The sequence below is a fragment of the Physcomitrium patens genome, chromosome 20 (genome assembly GCF_059467195.1).
Source record: "Physcomitrium patens ecotype Gransden chromosome 20, ASM5946719v1, whole genome shotgun sequence".
In the NCBI taxonomy this organism is placed as follows: domain Eukaryota; kingdom Viridiplantae; phylum Streptophyta; class Bryopsida; order Funariales; family Funariaceae; genus Physcomitrium; species Physcomitrium patens.
This window is the reverse complement of record NC_143429.1, coordinates 1,626,396-1,640,885: the sequence shown is the minus strand read 5'-3', so window position 1 is coordinate 1,640,885 and position 14,490 is coordinate 1,626,396. Positions and strand designations below refer to the sequence as shown.

The 14,490-nt window shown below is 29.8% G+C and overlaps 1 pseudogene; it reads right to left on the bottom strand.

Annotated features, from left to right (window-relative positions):
• Positions 1-12,951: 12,951 nt before the first annotated feature.
• Positions 12,952-14,195, bottom strand: LOC112273558 (glucan endo-1,3-beta-glucosidase 3 pseudogene; annotated as a pseudogene).
• Positions 14,196-14,490: the final 295 nt, after the last annotated feature.

Here is a 14,490-nt window from a genome sequence, read left to right as displayed (position 1 = left end):
CTCTCAAACAAGAAGGATTCAGCTCTGATATTAAGATAAAGGTAGTCTCGACAAACTGTCACGGACCAAAAAATACAAACAAGAAATCTAAACAAGAAGTTCAAGAAGAAATGACAAGAACTAGATTATCAGATGAGTACAAGAGCAACGCCAAGAGAATTGAGCTAGAGCTTCAAGAGATGCGTTGTCGAGACTGAAGAACTCTTCAACCTCGACTCCTATATATACTACTGGCCTATGGTTCTAAGGAAGCGCATCAAGAAGCTTCCCAAGAACTATGAAGCTTCTCGAGCAACTACCCAAGAGCTAGGAAGCTTCTCAAGTAACTTCCTAGAATCTACTAGAATATTCTAAGAATCTTCTAGAGCTTTCTAAGGGAATCTTTAGGGAATCTTTGAAGAATATTCTAAGAAAATATTCAAGGAATCTTCTGGAAGTTTCTAGAGACTTCTTTCTAGAAGGTTCTAGAAACTTGTCTCTAGAAAGGTCTAAGGACTATGTCCCTAACAAAAGGTCTTCCACTTTCAATGAGTAGTATATCTTTAAGCTATTACTATAACACTTAGAATATGATGCAATCTAAACCTATGAAAGATGGAATGAGGAACACTTACTTGAATTGTAAAAAATAGAGCATTACAGGAAGGCAAGAATAGAACTTATTTCAATTCTTAAAGAGGGTATTATTTCAAGTTTAATGCCTATAGTGAAAGAAGAAGATCCAATCCAAGGAGAAGTTGGTATATACTTTAAAGAGACTAATGAAAAAGAAATAACTACTTCCCTAGCTAGTACTCTATTTTTTTATTACAAATGGCTAAAGTAATAAAAGTGACTTTGTTTGCAATGGAAGAGCTACCATGATTTGAGCCGCTCCAAATATTTATTAAATAGTTTGAGAATAAGAATAGAAATTTTACGCTTGATCAAATGCAATGCATTTAAGACTTTTGATGTAAATAGAAGATACTCCATATACCATATATACTTATTTGATTCAATTTGCAGTAAAATAAAGAGGTGTATTTTTTGAGAGCCAACTTACAAAGATTTTCCTATTTAAGATTGATAAGAAACTTTTGGATTTAGCTACATGAAGAATTATTTTCAATCATGATTGCAAAATAATATTAATACAAATATTTACTAAAGTTAAGAAATGTAATAGGATACTTTGTCAATATGATGCTATTTACATGGTAGCCTAGGTGATAGATGTGTTTAGGCCTAAGAAGGTTGTAACTACCACAAGTAGCTAGGTAGAAACTCAACTTGAAAGAACTATATATTGTTGAAAGATAGAGTGGATCTAATCATACCAAAAATAATCCCAAATATCCTAAGAAGAAAAAAGCCTTATATATGGAGAAGCTTAAGTTAAAATAAAAAATGGCTAAAGTAAGAAATAAATCTAAAAAAAATAATTAAAATATATTTATTTTAGTAGATTTAACTAAAATGAAGATAATTGCTTCATAGTATATCCACACAAGTAGTCTACTTTGGATAAGAAAAAAACCTTAGAAGCTAAAATTACTGAGATGGAGAAGAGATTCAATAATGTGGCTTCATAAGGCTAAGTCACTAGTTCTCATGTAAATTCTAGAGATAGAATGAATTCTTTTTTTTTAAAAACTTATATTTTTGGTACATCAAGATAAATAATAGCTGCAACTATCACATCTATGTAAAATATAGCTAAAAATATGGCACTTATAAAAAGTGAAGCACCAAAAATTTTATTTGGTCGTTGAAGCAATTGTGGAGATCCTAATATTCATGTATAATTGTATTTATCATTTGGCTTTATAGATGTTAATTCTACAATAAGGCCTTGTATTTTCACTTCAATATAAGATGAATATATTAGTATTAAAGACACAATACATACTTTGGCTTACAAAAAATTGAACATGCATATATTATTTAGTACTAATTAGTTGACTTTAGAATTTAAAGTAATATGAATCTTTTAATTACTTAATAAAATGTTAAAAAGAAAAGTACCTATGTCATCTTTACAAGTAGTTCAAACAATCACTAAGCCTTCAACAAAGGATGATTTAGATAAGTTGCAAGCAAAGCTTACAACTAAAACTATTGATATATTTGATAAAAGTTACTTGAAGAGAATAAATATAAATCCTTTAAGGGAGGTGCCCTTGGCTTCATGGATAATATTTTTATTTAACATTACAACTAAACCTAATTAAGAATATCAAAACTTATGCCCAAGAGTTATACAATTAATTAATGACAACAACGTGCTTGTTGTTAGTTGTATTAGTGGCAATACATTATGATGGATTTTGAGCTTATCTAGTTATAATTGATAAGTATCTTACTCAAAATTTAAATCTTACTCCTATGTGAGTGTAAATTTCAATCCTCATTCCCAATTACAAGATGGCCTCAATTAAGAGTTGCTTGTAATTGGTGGTGTGAAGTGAAGTAAGCAATTGGCAAAAGACCAAGGAGGAACAACCACAATACAAATGAAAGAGATGAAATCAAGTAATCACAACATCCAAAACAAAGTCAAAGTCCGTTTATTAGATTTTCACTTAGTAAAAAGTAAAAGTAAAAAGTAAAAAATATTTTTAGATAGATAATTTTTTATCTTTCCAATGACATAAAAATCATGTAATTTCAAGTTACTATGAGTAAGTTATGATAGATTAAAGATAGAATGTAAATAATAGAAAAGTTAAGTGAATAATTTTTACCTCAAGGATAACTTGCTTAAGAAATCAGGAGTTCGAGCCTCACCAAGGCTCACAATTAGTGTATATTCCTCCCCTCAAGAGGCCTTGAGGCCTTAGTCTTATCTTCCTACCTATACCCAAGGTGCTACAACCCAATTGGGAATTGTGCACCTCTCTTCCTACAAGGACTACACTAGCTGCTGGTCCTCCTATTTTCTACTAGTAAAACTACTTTTTTTGCATTTTTGACTTCACCATGGTCTTTAAAAACATCCAATTAGCCTAGAAATCTTGCATAGTCTTCAAATCTTGCTTCATTTCTTCATAATGGCTCTCAAGGTGATAAAACTCAATTTTACCAAAGTCTTGAAATTTTCTCTAAAAATTCATAAAAAAATTCTAAATAAATTCTAAATATATTCTAAAAATCCTATAATTTTTCTATAATACTAATATCCATATGAGATTGTATTTTCCTATCTTGATGATTTTTCATAGTAATAAAATTAATTTAAATCCATTAAAAATCCTATTTTTTATATAATTAACTATAAAGACATGAAGCTCTTTTTCATGCTTCTTCTAACTACTAACTAATCATTGATAGGATTTTATAAGTAATAAATGTAGATAAGAGCCAATGAAGATATTGGTTTCAATAACTAACTTTTAATACTTAACAATAAGAAAAATACTAAACTAACTAAGATAATTGCATCCAAGACTTACTAAGACTCCATTTTTACAACTTTTCTTCTACTAACACTTTTGCAACTTATAAATACTTCTAAATTATAATAAATACTCGAATAGTAAAAAAAAACTCTCTATTCTTAACATTTTTATAATTGAATGACTTAAAACTATGTTTTTAACTAATCCACTAATTAAGATCAATTTGTGGGACTCACATCCTACAAACTTCGAGCCTTATCTCTTCACCATTGTTATTTTAGTAGGAAGTACAAAGCATACTACTAGCTATACCAAACAATCATTGCAATTAATATTTTGCATTGGATCTAGGCTACTTTATTCAAACTTGTCTCTAAAGTTTGCAATGACTAGTGACACTAATTATAATATGATAGTTGGTCAATATGCATTTTATCCATATGGTTTTTATCTAGATAATTTGACTAAAGAAGCATGGATTAGAATGAGATGGTCTATTGGTAATAAAAGAAAAGAATTTATTTCAATCACATTTGTAACAATTGCTATGATTATGTCAACAAAAAAATTATTTTATTATAATACATTGGCATTTGAGTTGCATTAAAGTACAATTTTATTCAAAGAGATATTAGCATTTATATCGAATTCTATAGAATCAAATAATTCATCATCTTTAGAAGTTCATGCAAGATACTAGAAAGATCTATCTCTTCTATGGAAAACACATACAAATTTTTTTTACTAATATCAAGGAATTATATCTTCATTGAATATATTAAAGATATTAAATTCTTATTTATTACCTATCTTTGCTCAACCTATTCATTGGCATCCATTAAATGAGAATATTATCTTTGTGGAATTCTTGGTAGATATTTATATATGATTGGTATTAATATTAGAGGTTGGATTTATTATTAGATAGTACATCTATATAAATATTAGAATTGTAATTAATCAAGGTGCTTAATATCATCTCAAAAGATTGTTGATTTTGTATCTTAAGCAATTACAACCTTTTGCCATTCTTGATTGATTTAGCTAATTTTTTTAAAATTTCACCTTCATTAGTGATGAAGATTTGAGAAGATTAGGTAACATTGACTTATTAATTGCTGGATGGCCTTGTCAAAGTTATTCACATATTATAGTAGATCAAAGGTTTGATGACCTTTGATCCAATTTATTTATAAATTTGATGCGGCTTATATATTAGTGGTTTATACATCAAACCACACTATTTGGATATAATTTTAGAAATATACATTCATTGAATGATACTTGAATACAAGTGTTGGAGTTTAATCAATATATTAACCAATTCATTGGTCCTTCAATCTTTATAGATGTTATAGCTTTTAACTCATATGGCTATTGACCTCATTTGATTTGAACTAATTTGGCTTTATCTTACGTGCTTATAAAAGAACTTTTTAGAATTAAACAACCTCTTAGATGCCATGTTGGTAATATCTTGGATGCCAACCAAATTTCTTTGATTGCTACTAAGGCTAATAAACCTCTTCTTGCATTGGTTAATAGGGTGAGAGCACCTTATAGCACATTTCTTACCTTTTGAAATATTTCCAATAATATTTGTAATTTCAACACATTATTGTATTATAATTTTTTATAGTGTTTAAAAATTAACTAAAATATATAATATATTTATAAGTATTGATGTATATTAAATTTTTTAATAGGATTTATATATTATATCGGATCATTCAGATACTCCACGTTCTATCAACATTGCTAATTTTTACAAACATTCTGGTGATGAAGTCCCTCGTTTGGCTATAAGTGAAGATATTGGAGGTATAAGAATTTTTTCTTTAATAAATTACTAGTTAAAGATCATGCCAACATGCAATAGTACTCTATTGGTAAAAAAAGAGACTAAAAAATTTGATAATTGGCCATTGGATTTAGGGCCACATCTTATTGATACCAAAATATAAATGATAAGGGCTTTTATCTATTCATATTGTATTTGTTTTGCCTATAATCTTGAAGATCTTAAAAGTTATAGAGACAAATATATTCATATCTAATTAGAAGATGATCACCTAATATTTTAACAACCTTGAAGAAAGCTAGTATCTAGGCTCATTATTAAGAGTTATTGGCTACAAGCTTGATTAAGCTTTTTAATAGCAAGTATGCTTATGCTACAATCATGCCTTCAAAAAATAATGTTTTTAGCAATTGAATAGAAAAGTGGATGTATAGAAACTATCATCTAATTAATCAAAAGAATAAATTTAATTGATATCCAGTATCAATACTAGAAGAGTTATTTAATATAGTGAAATTCTTCCAAGTATTAAATACTTTGAATTTAAGATGTAGTTATCATCAATTGCCATTATTTGTTGAAGGCCAAGTAAAGATAGCATTTTAAGGAATTGATTAAGATAGAAAAGATCAAGTCTATTACTAAAAATTCTTTCTATTTGGTGTAAAGAATGTACCATCTAAGTTTCAATGGACAATAGATTATAAGTTATATGACTTGTCATTTAGTAAATTCTACATTAATGATATTATTATTTTTCATAGCAACTCACAAGATTATGAAAAGCATTTATAAGCAATATTTAAGTAGTAAAAATAATGGAGATTATGCTTATATGATGGCAAGTATAAATTCTTCTATAAATAATTATCATACTTGGATTACATCATTATTCTAAAAGGTCTTGACATACAACAAACAAAGATAAATGCCTTGCAAAAAATCCCAATACTAAGTGGTATTTCACAACTTTGGACTTTTTTAGGATTGGCAAATTATCATAGAGGATTTGTTAAAAAATTTAATCTCATTATTAAGCCTTTAATTATTTTCATAGATAAAAATCAACTATGGACTTAGAATTATGAGCAACAACATACATTTGACATGTTGAAGCAAAAGCTGGATTTAGCTTTAGTGCTTCAACTTCCAAATGCCATTAGATCTTTTTAATTATAAATGGATTGAAGTACAATAGGACTAAAGAAAACCTTGACACAAAAAGATGATTTAGGATGGAAATATGTTATTGCATTTGCTTCTAGAAGAAATAATAATACAAAGTTCAATTACTAATCTTATCAAGGAGAAGCTTTGTTAGTACTTTGGATTATTGCTCACTTCCAACCTTATTTGTATGATCAATTATTTATATTGATAACTGACTATCAACATTTGAAGTCATTTATGGAATTAAACAACCTCACTGGCAAGTTTGTTAGATAGGCTTTATTACTTCAAGTATATGACTTTGACATTGTACATTAAGTAGACATTATCAATATGAATGCTATTAGACTTTCTTATAATCTAAGTCCTTTAGAAGAAGACTTAATTGGAGTTAGGTGGCATAGAGATTTTGATAGAAAGATAGTCCCTAGATGGCATGCACCCACATACTTGATTTTGATATTAGATTCTACAACCATGGTTCTTGATTAAAATTCAAATAAAAAATTAAACAAAAATCAAGTGATTAGTAATATGTTAGAAGATCTTGCAATCTTACACAAGCTTCAATAAAGACCATTTCCTTCAACTATCTCTAACATAGAAAGAGTTAGGATTAGTTATTGAATAACAAGGTTTTGTTGGGAGAACAATTTGTTATTTTGTATATAGCTTGATAGAGCTAGTTGCATAGTTTTAAGATCAAATAAAAGAGCATTCTTAATACAGCATGTATATGAATATCTTGGATATTTTGGAATATATAAGATACATCTTATATTTCACAACCAATATTGGTAGGGTGATATATATGAATAAGTTGTTACATATGTTTTTCAATGTGAAATGTGTGATCAAATTAGATTAAGATTTAATACTTTATTACTTTAATTAAAGTCTTTAATTATCATGGATTTGGATTTCTATTGATCTTTGGACTTTACTAAACTACTTATTATTATTTCATGTGGATCTAAATATATATTGGTGATGGTAGAGCATTTTAGTAAATGAATTGAATTTATGGCTTTAATACAAAATTCTTCAAAATTGGTAGCTATGGCTTTTTTTGATTATATATCAACATGTTTTGAAATACCTACTGAAGTCTTAATAAATCAAAAAAAAAAAAAATTGGGGTATTTGAAGCTTTATGTACTAAAACTTTAATAGATCATTGTACCACCTCTAAAAATCATCTTGACGTAGATGGCTTAAATGAACACATTGTTTATACTATCAAGCATAATTTATAAAAGTATGGATTATTTTATAGAAATTATTGCCATAAATTTGATATTGCCATGGATCATTTTAATAAACAAGTATCTTTGGTATCTTATAGTCCTTACCAATTGTTGTATAGATGGAAGTCAATCCTATCTAACTTAATATATAAAAAACTAACTCTAGTTATAGACTTAAATGATATTGATTTTTGGACTCAATATTTATATGATCAAAGAGATTTTTTTAAGAAGGCCATGCCTATGGCTATAAAAAACTTATATATTATTTAATATCATGATATCTTATGATATATTTGTATTTATAGTGGAGCTTTTCAACCTCAATTGCAGAGATTTTTCAAGAAAGAATATGTATATCTGTAATACGAGATACTTATAATACTTAATGTTAAAGTATGGCGTACAATTCTTTGTATAAATCTTATATTGTCTAGTAATATTTTGTTATTAGAAGGCAAAGATAGACAAGAATGTTGGAAGCATTCAAAGAATCGTGCTCTTTATCATCTACTTGTTGATGATTTTATATATCCTAAATTGATAGTTGTGCCAATTAATCTTTTTTGTTTTATATAAGGTAAAAAGAAATAAATTATTATTATACTTTTGTATAATCAATACTAATATAGATGGCATATGGCATGTTTAAATCATCTCTTTTAACTCTATTTTCAAAAAATTGAATTTTTCATTATTGTAAGAAGTCTTCTAATCATATTTCATCTATTGAAAAAAATTGAAGATTTTATTACTATATTTGTTATACACTGTCATAGTCTAGTTACTACAACATTGTTTTAAATGAATATAGTTTGGCAATAATATCATTGTAATGTCTATCTTCAATAATATACATTTTTTGGTCCTAACTTACTAGAAAGACTCCTAATTAGCTAAAGAGGATACTTGAGAGTATTTTAGTTGTATATTTGTATTTGATTTAGATTACATAATTTGTAATTGATTTAGATTATATAATTTGTAATTGATTTATAGCAATCAATGTATTATGTATAATGATCTTTATTTATATGATAGCTATTATGTAATATAGCATCAAGTACCAAATCCTATCAAATGTATGTAAATTAGTTTGATTAGTGGTTTTTTATTCATTGAGATTTTTTTGTTAATTAATTTTATTAATTTAAACTAAGATTTAAATACTTAGGTGAAAAGAAATCCTTAATTTAATATTCTTATCAAATCAATTCTTATGAGTGATTTTTGAGAGAGAAAAAACTTGTTATGAGGTTTTCTTTAGCTATGGTAATTTAACTATTTTAGTAAAGCTTAGGATTTTTTTTATTTTCACACTTATACTCTTGGATTCTTCATTTGTAATGTAAAAGATAATTTAACTTAATTTGATATAGATTTTTAATCTTTCTTTGAAATTTAAGTGATTGTGTATTTGTATTTGATTTAAATTACATACTTTGTGATTGGTTTATAGCACTCAATGTGTTGTATGTAACAATCTTTATTTACACAATAAATGTGTAAAAAGAGAAGAAATAAGATCATTGAAAGAAGTGATTTATTATTGGTGGTTTTCATATGAAAGAAGTATTAGTAGTGGGATAAAATTATGGAATATAATGTAGTGGAATTTAGAATACATAAGGTATTTGAGAGATTATATCAATATCTTCCTCCTCCTTTAATTCAACACATCATCATATTACAATCAAATATTGCAGCAATTAATAAACATTTAAGTTTTAGAGTACCTCAAAAGAATTATTGAGGAGCTATCATTGATGAGATATTATTCTTAAATTTATTTTTATAATTTAATTGTGATAGAAATTAGAGAATTTATACATATCTTTTGACATATACTCATCTTATACCTTCTATCCATCATTCTTTCTCAGATTTACAATGCTTTGCCTTTGAGCACATCTTCCTATCTTGTATATTTGATGCAATGTCATTAAACAAATAACATCTGTCATCTCATGGATTCCATGCAACGTCATAAAACTAAAAATACTATAACAAAGTGTGAAAGTAATTTCTAGCTTTTAGTTGAAGTAGCTCCATCATGAGGACGTATTTTTCTATCTTTGATCAAAGTGAATTCTTTATTTGAACAAATTAATTTGCTATCAATTGAGGAGGTTATGTATTAAATGAATTTAAAGAATAGCATCAATTCTTTAGAACAAAGTTTGTAGTTTGTGTCAAGAACTTCATTGCATTAAGGATTGGTGAAATTTTTCATAGTTCAAAAAAGTTGAACTTTAGGAATATATTTCACTTGGTTAGATTACATTCTCCAAGTATCTATCTACAATAAAGCAAAATTTCAACTTTTTATTTCTTGAGTCAAAGAAGTTAATTTAGACTTGGCCATGGAATTTATGTTATTTTATTTTATTTTAATTTATATTGCTAAGTTTTAGATTTTATATGAAAAAGACTTTAAGTACTATAATTTTATGAAATTAGCTATTTTGTAAGAAATATAATGTAATAAAACAAGAAAAATTTATAAGATTAGAAATTTTGTATAAAATACAATGTATTATTCCGAGGTACATAACATAATGTGTTGAGTTCTGCTTTCTTATGTATCAGCTTACGAAATTCTATTCTCCAAAATTTGAGGCTTCTATAACCTTGTATCCAAAACCACCATAAAAACTTGCATCTAAGGCTTTCATAATCTCGTACTTAAGGCCTCTATAACCTTATACCTAAGGCTTTCTCACTTCTCCTAATATGAACTATGTACAATGAAATTTATATCAATGGATCACATTTTAAGATTAATAATGGTGCAACCTTGCAATGCAAACTATGAAATTTGAGACATGAAATAATAATATAATTCAAGTTATAATCTAATTTATTCATTTATATATTTTTTTTTATAAGAATTATAATTTGTTTTATTTCTTATATAGTCTTCTTTTGATTTAATTAAGACTAAATCAAATTAAAGAGCTTATCTTCTCTATTATATTTTTAAATCACCTCCCTTTTTTCCTATTTTAGAACTAATTTTTTTCTTTCAAATGTCATTTTATTCATCTCTAGTTTTTTTTTTTTTATTTCTAGTTCTTTTTATAAATAAGTCTTGGCTCACTTATTTTTTTTACTTTGGTAGAATCAAATCCTCTATTATTATAATAATTTTCTGTCATGATGACTCTACAAACATATTGGCCATTGTGTAGTGCTTCTTTGAAGGTTCTCTTTTGGATTTTGGTACAAATAGGTGACTCCTCTTTTTTGGAGTGATGATAGTAGTCTTGCCAAGAAATGATCTTATGGAAGATGATGCTAGTAAAATAAATGAGAACCAGAAAAAAATAAAAAAGAGCAAGAAATTATGTTTTTCTTTATATACCTCTATTGGTTCAACAAATTTGTCTTATAATAAAACTTCTTAAGTATCCTCATGTAACAATTCTTGAAATAATAAATTTAAATTAGACAATGGATTTGGAAAATTGGTCATTATTGTTACTATGGAATCTTACAACAACATTGTATTTGTTACCATGGTGGAGTCTTTCTAGTAGAATAGAGTCATATTTAGTCTTATACTATACATAGCATGTATCTTTCTAAAGAATAAATAAATATCATCTAACTTTGCCGCCATTGTATATATACTTTTGTTTTAATCTTTATCATCAATATCAATGCTAATACCCATTGATTAGTCATACACAACTACAAATTTTTCTTTGAAAGTATGTAATTAACCTAATATCTTTATTGCGGAAAGATTGAGCTTGTCCTTTGACGCTTTGTTTCATTCGACAACCAACTATACCAAAGCTCTAGTCTTCGTCGTATGCTTCTCATATATTTCTATCTTGCTAGAACTATGCAGCTTTTAGAAATTTGTTGAATCTTCCAACTAGTTGACAATCATTACATACTCATTTATCTAAAACAATTGCTTTTTCCACTATCTACAAGGCTTGAGAACTTCTTTAGAGGCATAATAAATAGTACAAAATAATGAAAAGAATAGATATAGAATGTTAAGTTAACATGTCAAGTTGACTTGATATTACTTGATATGGTACCAAAATATCAAGTGATACTTCACAAATTTAAAGATGGTAATATAATTTGAATAGTGATATTTTGGATTTAATATTTTGAATGATACTAGAAATATCAAGTATTTAATTTTAGTTATTTGGTTTTGCAAAAGAGCCATATTTAAATCCTTCTAATGATCTAAGCTCAAATACCAATGCTAGCAGAAAGCCATCCTTGATCAAAACTAGAGTTGAAATACCTCCAACCACTAGCACACACTTATTGCTTAAAATTCAAAGATCTAGCCCAACCAACAAAGTCAACACAAGTACCTCAACTAGTACTTTAATGTCTTTCAAAAATATTATACACAAATTTATCATGGAAATCACAGAAATTGTTGAACTCAATATATATATATATATATATATATATATAAATTAATTGTGAAGCAATATCAAGATCTTCAACCAAATTTTTAAATCAAGTAAAAAAAAAATTCAAAAAATTAGCATTACAAAGGAGCACCAATCTTAGAGTCCAACACAATTCACTAAAGATTCTTGGTATCTTAGATATTAAAAACTACTTTCTAAAATTTGAAGAAATTGTCACAAGTATCATGTTATAATAAAACTAGTAAGTGAAAGAACAAAAGAAGACCTATATTATAGAAGAACTTAAATAAAAACTAAGAAAAAAAATCATTTAGAAATCATAGATGAAAGATAGAAGGAAGTATAAAAATTGTATATATGTTGTTTTTTTTTATAAAATGACTGCTATCTACTTTGTAGAACCATAAATAAAGCAAAACAATATAGATTAATAAAAATGATACTATAAGCATTAATAAAAATGATACAAGATTTTTACAAATGTTGGTTTCTAATGATTTGAATAGAGAAATAATTTTGCAAGAGCCCTCGAGAAATATATCCCTCCTCTCTATTCTATTCCTGCGATAGGAACTAAACCTGATCACTCTAACTCTTACCTCTGGGTATGCACATCTCCCACTCGCTCATGGCCCAAAGTGACAAGCACAACAAAGCTCGCATACACCATGAGGAAGCAGTAGATGCAAACGTACTGCCGCTCTAGAGTGGAACCGATCACGATCACATTCACGCACTCACAAGTATGCCCCATCATTCAGCAGATTCTTAGACAAAGAGCAGCAGGCCTGGGTACACAACCAACTTTATTCACACCGTTGAAGTTACCATCGAACATTTTGTTCATTATCAAACCACTTTTCAGCTCTTTGAAAAGTTCTACAGCACTGCCTCGACTTCCTAATCCGAACCGCATCCGATCGCAAATGACAGTTCTCGGTTGCGGTCTAGGACTGACTCCGAGAATTCATTGTCATTGGCTGCACATGGCCCCAACTAAACAACCAATGTCTGCCGAATGTTGCAGAATCTCTAAGAATCATCGATAGAGGTCCTAAACGGATAGATTGATACTGTAGACTGGAGTCATGTTGGGGTGGTACAAACCCCAGTTGTTCTCGATCCCACCACCTTTCAAGTTCTCGTTGAAGAGCGCGAAGATATACGTCGGCATTCTGACGTTGGGACGCATCGGAGTGCCTTTGTTGCTCAGCACATGCTTCACCAAGTTGTTGTTGTATGTCTGCGCATCCTGGATGTTGACTCCACGAGCGTTGCTTCCGGCACTTGGCCATCCGGACTCCCCAATGACCAGAGGAAAATCGGGGTAGCCAAGAGTGGCCATAGCGCTCCTGTGAGTGTCCACCAGGGCGTCGAACAAGTTCGTGTATGTCCTTCCCATATCTATCACAGGTTTGTTGTTTGGATTGAAGACCGCGTAGTTCCTATCTATGGCAGCATTAAGTGTGTAAGCGAAGAATGGGTAGACGTTCAACATGAAAGCAGAATTCTTTTCCTTGAGAAATTGGAGGATACGTTTCATGGCGTCTGGTTTCGGGAACTTTCCCTCCGATGGGGGAAAGCCTGTGGCGTCGGAGGCGTGGGGTGTTGTCACTTTGATGTTGAGGCTGAGCGCCACTAGCGACGCATGAGTATTCTGCATCGCAGACAGAAGTATGGACACGTCTCGGCCCTGATGCAGCCACTCGTTTCCTACTGCTAGCGAATGGCTTGACATTGGTGTTGATCCAGTTCAAGGCCGCTTCCGGGCTGCTGGCGAAGGTCCCCACAGAATAGTTCGGAACTGCCACAGTGACTATGATGCTGGAGTTTTTGAAAGCGGTCAGCATTTCTCGATCGGCATTGTAAATTCTCACATTCGTCACTGCGCGGGATCTCAACAGTTGAACGATCGCGGTTTAGGACGGCAAGTCATTCCCAACTACTCCAATAGCGATCCCAATCGTGGCACTCGCCGTGAGCACAGGCTCCATGGCAACCACGATAAGAGCCGCCACAAACACAATCCCTCCTAGGGTAGCCATGAACGTTATCAATGCGACAGATTGTTCAGCTACATCAAAGAATTTTACGCCAAAGAACAAACTGGCATAAAGCTAAGTTGACATGCGCAATCCACAGAAATGTCAGGGCTCCATTTCAAATTGAAGTCGGATCGCCCTATATACATCGCCGAGGAGACTGTCGAGCGAATCGGTTGACATGAGCGTGTCTCATGGTCCACGGCTACCTCTCGCCGATTTCCCTGATCGACGGCATCCGTCGTCGTTGCTGACAGAGGAGTTCCCTGAGAGTGACAAGTAAGCTAAAGATCCTCGATAAGCAGGTTGAGTCTTTACCAGTTGGTAGGAAATGTACAGACTATGCTGTTCTCGACGCAAGATGCGCCTCTACTTCACATCACCCGGACAGTCAATCATTTTAACCACACGCATTGAGGACAAATGAAGCATAGTGAC